The 9,063-nt window shown below is 42.2% G+C and overlaps 1 protein-coding gene and 1 long non-coding RNA gene across 4 annotated transcripts in view; one reads left to right on the plus strand and one right to left on the minus strand.

Annotated features, from left to right (window-relative positions):
* The window catches only part of zfhx3b (zinc finger homeobox 3b), a 218,663-nt gene that overhangs the window by 59,834 nt on the left and 149,766 nt on the right, over nt 1–9,063 (plus strand). For 2 of the 3 annotated variants that reach the window (XM_019886698.1, XM_019886700.1), the window contains exon 1: nt 5,352–6,065. The exons of the other annotated variant lie outside the window; for it this stretch is intronic. The gene's annotated coding sequence lies outside the window, so the exon portion shown is untranslated. Of the gene's footprint in view, nt 1–5,351; nt 6,066–9,063 lie in introns of those variants that run through there. 3 annotated transcript variants of the gene reach the window in all.
* LOC109525862 (uncharacterized) lies at nt 5,944–8,269 on the minus strand. Its single transcript, XR_002170216.1, has 2 exons — nt 6,282–8,269; nt 5,944–6,194 (listed from the first exon to the last, which is right to left on the minus strand). It is a non-coding gene; the product is annotated as an uncharacterized LOC109525862 (long non-coding RNA).

The raw sequence follows: 9,063 nt of genomic DNA on the forward strand, positions 1-9,063 counted from the left end.
CTGAGATGCAAAATGTGGATTTGACCCCTGGCAATAATCCTTGTTCTGTATTTGTCTCATGCATCTTTTCCACATGTCATCTTTCATCTCATCATGCTTTTTTTGGGGGTGGGGTGGGGGGGTGGGGTGGGGTGAGGCTTCTTGACATGAAGGAAAATTACTTGCTTTAAGTTTGTATATTCAAGAGCAAAGAGGCATTTTAATGGCTTTGGCATTGTGGCGCAGTGATTATCCTCTCTTCTGTTTGGGTCGACTTACCAGCAGCTCGTGTTGTTCCTGCCTAGAGGGCTCATATGGCTCTGATTTGGGATCCCTCTTTTTCAGTGAACCTCTCCCAAGCACATATCAACTACACGAGTCAAGTCCGTGTCTCGACCAGATCTGCGTCTTGCAGGGCTTCTTCACCTTCACGTATAAAACACTGTTAAAATGATTATTTCTTTTCATTTCGAATGACTTATAGTTCAATATTCATATGTAATTAATTTAAAAGTCGAATAATTTTTCGTTTTTTTCCCGTTCGTATTGTGTGACATTTTTTGTTTTAATAAATGTGTGCGCACCAAAAACTGAAATCTGACAGTTCCAGTTAGCGAAAAACAAAGAAAACATGAAAGGCCGTCGATATAAGGTACAAACACGGAGAAAAACAAACAAAAACAAAACATTTTTCCAACATTTTTCAGACGGTTTTCTCACAATGTTCTGACATGGAAGCAGTGGGGACGTGTGATGACGTTGAATATACTGTAGGTACAAACACGCACGCACGCACGCACACACACGCACGCACGCACGCACGCACGCACACACACACACACACACACACACACGCTCACACAACACGCGTACTCACGCACACGCGCACGCGCATACACACACTTCGTGTTTTGTGTGTTATTTCATGGAACAACGAAAAAATAAATACAATCGAAATGATTAAAATACGGTTTCTTATTTAAAATCAGCAAACATATAACGCCCCCCGCACACACACACACGCGCGCGTGCAAACACATATGAAGCTGGACGAAAGACTGTATTTTTTTTTTGTGCTTTGCTTAATTTCGTTTTTATTTTCGGCTTTATGATTTAAGACAAAATAAATAATTACCGCAATCGGCGCATCATCACTTCGCTGTAAATTATGCTTTTTTTGTTTGAAAATATTTACATATATTATTTAAAGTGACTTTCGGAAGGATTAAGTCTGAGAGAAAAAAAAACATATATTATGTTAGTCCAACGTTCAAAATGATATTGAATTATGCATGCGGTCATTAATAGGGTGGCGGGACAAATAGATGTGAGAGATTAATTGATATGGCCCCTTGTTTCTTATGTAAATGAGACAGACTGACCAGACGGTCACTTATTTTTTTTAACTCTTAACATCACAACAGCAGGACACGCATCCTCATTTCTCACCTCAAGCTACACCCGTGTGTACATGTTGTCATGCATCAAAATCGTTTTTATGCTGGAAACATTTCAAGGTCTCATTTCGGTGGAGTGGTCGGGGGGGGGCGGTGAAAAAAAAGTGATAAACTCTTTGTCCAACCGTAATTTCAATATTCATAGATTATCCACATTGCATTCACGATACAAAAAAAAAAGAATTATCAATCGAGAATGAATAACTTTCTCTTTCCTTACAATAATGGAAAATCGAACGAGCATTACATGCATCGTGAAATGATGTAAATTATAACATGCAAAACGTGGGGCTCCAAAAGACATATTTAAAATATGGCTGGATAAAGCATCAGAATATCACCCCCCCCCCTCCATTCACGTCACTCTCCAGATTTCCACAATCACGTAATACCGAATGCATCCTCGCCTAACAGAAATAAATACGTCGTTTTAAAGAAATGCTTAACACATCCTTTCCTCAAAATTACTTGTAAACCAGATGTGATGACGATTGCAAAGTCTGCATTATTTGAAAAAGACACTGCTGTATTCAACTCTGGCATATTGTACCAACCGCGAGAAAACAAAAGACAGGAAAAGAACAAAAGAGCAGGTATTGGATGCACTTTAAAAAAATGTATCTATTTATAAATCCCACCCACCCATCAAAAGGCTAAAGAAGCACATTTTCTTAAGGCTAATTTGCTCAGAATCGTTAAAAAGTTACATTTGCATTTTATCCAACAGACTGCAAATTATTTTCCAATTATTTCAAATTGCTTTTGCGAATTTATCTACTCACAAAATGTTAATTACAAAGTTCTTCCATTAATAGGTGACAATAGGAGTGCTGCGATCATTTCTTTTCGCCACATACGTCATTCATGCACGCTTTCTCCACCCCACGTTGTTGTTCTTGTTGTAGTTGTTGTGTTGTGTTGTGTTGTGCTGTGTTGTCCATAAACCACCAGTCCGACTCGCTCCTCTGCGAGACCCAAGTGCGCAGGTCCGTGGGCTTGTCTCCCGTGGAGCTGGAGTCATGGTGCACGGTCCCTGTGGTCCGGCTGAACATAAGAGGGCGCTCCCATTGCACCTGGCCCGGCTGCCCAAGTGCAAGTGGAGAAAGCACGACCCCTCACATGGGCCAGCCTGGTCATGGTGCACGCACTCAAACACTACTTTTTCGTCCACAAACAAATAAATCACCGAGTAAACATTGCACAGTGTATCTAATAACACATTTGTATAAAATCACAACAATTTACAAATAATATTTCAATGTCAAAATGAATTATGATACGATTGCGTCATCTGGCAGATTGAATTCTCTCAACCTGGATTTCTAAAAGCACCACTCAGGCTGTATTTTAATCAAGTTCATGCATGAAATGGAAAACTTACATTTGGAATAATTTAAAAGATATAGTTTGGTATTTCATGTTAAGACCATCCAATTGTATGTTTCTATTTTGAAACTGATTTAAATTAATATATTCATCTGACAGATGTACGTCGATTTGATCCGTTTTTCATGTTCACCCATGAAATGATTACACATCTAACAATCACGTTCAATATTACAGCCTATACGAGCGGGATAAAAAAAAAATCACCGCATCATCCCGGAAAGAAAGTTCTGGCTGTCTCGATAGAATTTTGATCCCTAAATACTCACCCCTGATCATTTCCTCAGTTTCCCTTTGTGCTTTGTTTGGGGTTCGACTTGTGCACGCGCATAATGAAAAATAATAATTTAAATCTGATGCTGATGATGATAAACTTTCTACAAATGTTTGTGTATTTTTTTTAAATTGAATGTACATATTTGTGCACTTGAAGCCACTCTTTGTGCCTTCGTCACATCCACGAAGCGTCCTTTCGCCACAGGTTGTGTTCAATGTGCAATGCCACTGGTGGATGTGCCGCCTATTGAAGCTGGCACGTGGACGCTTACCCTTCCCACAGAGAGGCGCAATTGAATGATGCTCACACAAAAGCACTCCCCCACCCACTTTTTTTTAAACCCCCCTTTTCAGAGAGGCCCTAAAAGCATGAAGGGTCCCGTCCCCCTAGACGCCTCCCCCCACCCTCTACCTGATGATGATGGACTAATGTCACTCGGGCCTTTTTGCATACACTCTGGTAAACTCCGCGTTTGCACTACCGGGCTTTGCAGGACTGCCTCCATACAAGCCTCAAATTACAACGGCCTCTTTTTTTTTTTTATTATCTCCTAGCCCCTCGCACGCTATTTTCAACCATTTTTTTTATTACAATCTTCTCGAGAGAGCAGACATGTCGCAAATCCTCCAGATTCCTGCACTGTGCCAGAATCACGCACTCGTGTGTGCGCGTGCGTGTCTACGTGTGTTTTCCTCTTAAAAAAAAACAAACAAAAAAAAAACCCAGGTATCATTACATGCCTCAACTTGTGGATGGCAAGTGTGCCGGAAATGCCAGGATGCAACGCAGCATATGCTTTAGCAGTAAGGGTGTGTGCGTGAAAGATTACATCGAGCGCTTTCACGTCGATAACCTTATAAAGTAAATATAAGATCGAGTCCTGCGCTGCTTTACACTTGTTATATTTAAAACAATTATTTCGCTGTCATGTAAGTCATGTTTAGACTAACCCTAGGCGTTCTATATCAATGATCTGATCTGTGCTGGAATGCATTACAGCGAAGAATATCCAATCCACATTGTTTCCGTAAACATGGCACCTTATGTGATCACTTCAAGCTGCCTCCTGGACTTTCTGGACTGGACGTATACAGAGCAAAGAATCAAGCAGAGCATCATCACAATGCATTCAGTATGTGTTTGTGCAATATAGACACAGAGGACAGTGGGTATAAATATTAAATGGTTTATTATACAAGAGAGAGGGGGTATACGGTATATAATACTTATACAAGCGAGTTTTTGACATTTCCACAAGGCAAGTATAGCGTCATGAAATTAAGGGAAGAGCCATGCATCTCACTCTCGATCACTTCTCTGGTTATTTCGTAAAAAAAAAAATGTATTGACAGTATCGTTCACATTAGGTGACACGGCGGCATGCTTTGTTTTGTTTTCCGCAGTATATCAGATCTATCTCTTCCATGTGTCTGACACTTGCCCCAAATAGTTAGGTACCCCCCCACGCCCATTGAAAGGATCTTTTTTTTTTTTTTTACAAGCGAAAATCTCACTGCATTTACACACAACAAAAATAAACCAAAGTGCATTAGTGCCCTCAAAATAAAACATAAGAAAAAACGCATCCTCTCATGACTCTCCATTTCACTCTAAAATATTTGAAAGTGTTTGCCCTTGGTTCAGTGACGTAATGTATTTTAAATGACCGATGGACACATATTTACGTGTCTCTATATGTAGCGAAACACAAATGCATTCACTTTTGTCAAAGAGAATGTTGGTATTTATTATGCAAGTTGATCCTAGAGAAGCTTAATTACACCTTACATTAATGTTACTTTAAAATATGTTAATATCGAAGAACATTCCCATAGACCGAGTCGTGTGATTTAAACGTGGCGAACGGTATTTCCTACGAGTACATCATTGAGTGATAATTTAACACCGATTGTGTATTTATTTATTGACATCATAGCTTTTTTTTTAAAATCATGGATTCACTTTCGCATCCACAGGCAAAATTACTCTGTTGGATGTGTTCTGTGACAGCGTGTGCAATTGATAGTTTCATCATAAAAAAGAATTAAAAATCATAACATTTGCATTGAATTAAACACTAATATTCCTTCCCGGCTATTTTTTACTTTTCAAGTTGTTCAACCGTACAGTGACAAATACTGTATTCGCGAACGCATGCAGGGAAGAGAAGGAAAGGAAACAAAACACCAACCAAAAACCTACATCGCATTTAAATGTGCGAATCGTGTGAAAAACGCAAGTTTAAAAAAAACATTTAAATATATGTTACAAGTGTTTTTAAAAGACGAGAAAAAAGTGTGTCGGGGAAAGCAAGCCGAATGGGAAGCGAAGCCTCGCACGCAGCGTGGAGCTCGGCGGCCAGCCAGCGTTCACTTTCACTAATCAAACTCTTACTTCCCGCCTCTCTTAATTCCATATTTTCTATTCCTGATCATTACTTTCCTCTTTTTCTCGCCCTTCCTTGTATCTATCCATCCTCCCTCCCTCCTCTTCCTCCCTCCTCCTCGCCCTCCCTCCGCCGGCTCTCCTCTGCTGAATCTTATTGATCCACAAGGCGGCTAATTAGCCCTTCCCTTCGTGCCTGTGTAATGAAGCACATGCGCACTGAATTAATCACAGCCATTTTTTTCTCGCAGGAAACTAATTAGCAGGAATAAAGATCCAAAGAGTTTTTTTTCTCCCCCCAATCATCAGATCTCACTTTCACCTCTTCCTCGCGCGCCTCCAACTCCGGACTCGGCTGCTTTGCATCCAAATTATTTTTGATATCGCCTTTAACAACTAATAGCTACCTACTTGCGCCCCTTTTTCCAGCCAAGCACTCGGCAACAACAATGATCTTTCTTTTTTTTCGCCCACCCTCGAGCGCAAATTGACCGAAAGGGGACTCTTCTCGCCTTGATGGGATCTTTAGTTCCATCGTCTCGCTACTGGATTAAAAAGCGAACATCACAAAGCGGCAAATTGTAAGTTTCAACTTTGTCTCCTTTTTTTTGTGTTGTTGTTGCTGCGCGATCCTATTCTCTCTCTCAGCCTCTTTCCTTCTCCATGGCGGTGGACTTGTAGCGGAGCTGGTCCCCCGTTTCAAAACTCACCTTCCGGGTGCAAGAAAGGCTCTTTTCATGCAAGTTTCGAGCTTTATTCGAGATTATTGGGCTGCCTTGGAAGCGTTGTGTCGTTACCTGTGTTCACATCAGCGCTCGTCCTCTCCTCTTGGTCTACGTGCGAGAACAAGCGGATCCTTCGAGACGTAGAAAAAAGAAGCGCTTTGAATGCAGATTCGGGCTTTTTGGTGGGGACGGGACGTGAGTGGGGGGGATCGTGGGTGTCGAGAGACGTGTTTCGACGGGATTCGCGGGGGTCGGGCAGCGGCGGCTGGTCACAGAGCGCAGCCCGGGGAAGGAGCTCCAAGTCCAGCCTGTTGGTTCCGCGTGGTTTCGGCGACTCTTTCGCGGATCTCTCAGCTCTCGCTTCTCGCATTTTGTGCAAACAAACAAACGAAAAAATTCAAAGTATGACTGTCCGATGGTAGGGCTTCGGTATGGGGGTTTAAGAGATCCTTTTTCCTGGAATCTTTTTTTCTTTTTCCTTTTTTTTGTGTGCGCGAGACCTCCGCACCGACTCGCGGCCACTCTTTCCCCCCCTCGGCTTCATCCCACCTCGGCTCAGCTCATCTCCCTAACTCGGCCCCAGCTCTTTGCTTCTTTCGAGCCTTGTATTTTTTTTAAAGTCGATTCTCAGCGGTTCCCAGACCAAGTCCCGAGCAAATCGATCCCGCTTGTGTGTGCGTGCGTGCGTGAGCGGTTCGCGCGTGCACGTGACGTGCGAGGGCGTGCGTGCGGGCTATGAAAAAAAAAGGGAGCCCCGGGTTCTCCTTCATGACAGCAGCGGATCAGGCGGGACCGCCAGCCAAGCAGCCCTGCAAAGTGCACGCTGCCTCTCAGGCAACATGGGGCCGTGGCTGGTTCGCGTGCAGGCACGACAATTACCTGGCTGCAAACCTACAGGAGGACTGGAAGGAAAACATTGCCCCGTTCCTACGATCTTAAAAGAATCAGGAGTGGAAACCTGACATTGTGCGGATCCATTTTTAAACACACTTAACAACGCACAATGTCGATATTACACTTTTCGGAGGAAACGTCCAATGCGTTACAAAAAAATAAAAATAAAAGAACAGGATCTTAAAATCCCATAAATGTGCAGTCGTGGGGGGATGTCGGTTTTGGGAGATGTCGAGGCACGAGGAGAATTTGTCAGCAGCGGCTTGTCTATTTTACACAGAGGGAGTGAGGATGGTGTGTTTGGCGTGGGGGTGGGAGGGTGGTTGTAGGTCAGACAGCAAGAAACAAGGGGAACAAGGGTCACGGAGCGAGTGCACAGATAAAAAAGCAAGGAGAGGAAACCCCCTCGCCAAACAACCGTGGGACTATGTCAGGGCTTGGGGTGGTGGGGGTGGTTTTTTCATGGAGGAACAGGGTGATGTTGTTGTTTTGGAGTGGGGGGGGGGAACCAAGCAAAACACCCTCATGCTTGGCAGCGGCAAGATATAAGACTTGGTATGTAGTTGGGGTAAGAGAGGAAAATAATAGTGCTGTAAAAAGGTGTTAATATGTACATTGCGCTGAGGAGAAAAAAAAGTGGTTGGTTGGTGCTCAAAGGGTGTTTTAGGAGTTGTAGGGGTCAGATAGCCATGGGCCATAGAGGAGGAATCAGGGGAAGAGGTCAGATAAACACATCGTTTCCTCTCAGAATGGCGAGAATCAGCCACGTTGAGATTTGGAAGGCATGTTTCTTATTCTTATTTTTATTCTTATCATTAGTTGAAACCAGTCATGCTCACGTAAGCGTCCAATTTTTGCACGTCTGCGGATTTTTTGTACATTTGCACGGCAGTGATGCGAGCATGAAAAGCACACAGGTAGATTTCGAGTGATCAGCCTTCCTCCCCTGTCACACCAGCACTCTTCCTCCTCTTCCTGCTCCTCCTCCTCGTCCTCCTTGTCTCCCTTTTTCTGTTACAAAACAGACACGGAAATATTTACCTCAGCCGTATTTTCTGCCTTGCATTTTTGTCATATTGTCAGTAGATTATAAACCCGATCAAATCTAACAGTCTAGCGTTGTAAGCATGATGGGTTGAGTGTGTGTGTGTGTGTGTGTGTGTGTGTGTGTGTGTGTGTGTGTGTGTGTGTGTTCGTGTGTGTGTTCGTGCGGGTGTGTTTTTGCCACTCGCAGGGTTGCAAGGAGTTAAATATGACACTGGCTGAAGAAGATGACATTTGTGAACAAATAATTGAAAAGGTGCAATTTTAATTTTCCACTCATGAGCTAGTGGTAAAGAGATATTCACATCAGAAATGTTATGTTTACAATATGGTTTGCCTTCACCTAGAATTAAAATATATGTTCTTTTTTATGCCATATGGAAATTTTCATTCTAATAATTTTGGTAAACACTCTTAGGTTGTTTTGTTTTGTTTTAATTCATTCTAAATTGAATCTGATTTATTTTCACAAATTTCATGTTGCCTTCTTCCAAAAACTAAATTGTCAACATGTTATATTAATATGTTGGACGGATCATGAATAAAATATTTCTCTGGAAAGAATGGGTTGAGTGTGTGTGTGTGTGTGTGTGTGTGTGTGTGTGTGTGTGTGTGTGTGTGTGTGTGTGTTCGTGTGTGTGTTCGTGCGGGTGTGTTTTTGCCACTCGCAGGGTTGCAAGGAGTTAAATATGACACTGGCTGAAGAAGATGACATTTGTGAACAAATAATTGAAAAGGTGCAATTTTAATTTTCCACTCATGAGCTAGTGGTAAAGAGATATTCACATCAGAAATGTTATGTTTACAATATGGTTTGCCTTCACCTAGAATTAAAATATATGTTCTTTTTTATGCCATATGGAAATTTTCATTCTAATAATTTTGGTAAACACTCTTAGGTTGTTTTGTTTTGTTT

This window comes from Hippocampus comes, unplaced genomic scaffold (genome assembly GCF_001891065.2).
Source record: "Hippocampus comes isolate QL1 unplaced genomic scaffold, H_comes_QL1_v1.1 scaffold261, whole genome shotgun sequence".
In the NCBI taxonomy this organism is placed as follows: Eukaryota; Metazoa; Chordata; class Actinopteri; order Syngnathiformes; family Syngnathidae; genus Hippocampus; species Hippocampus comes.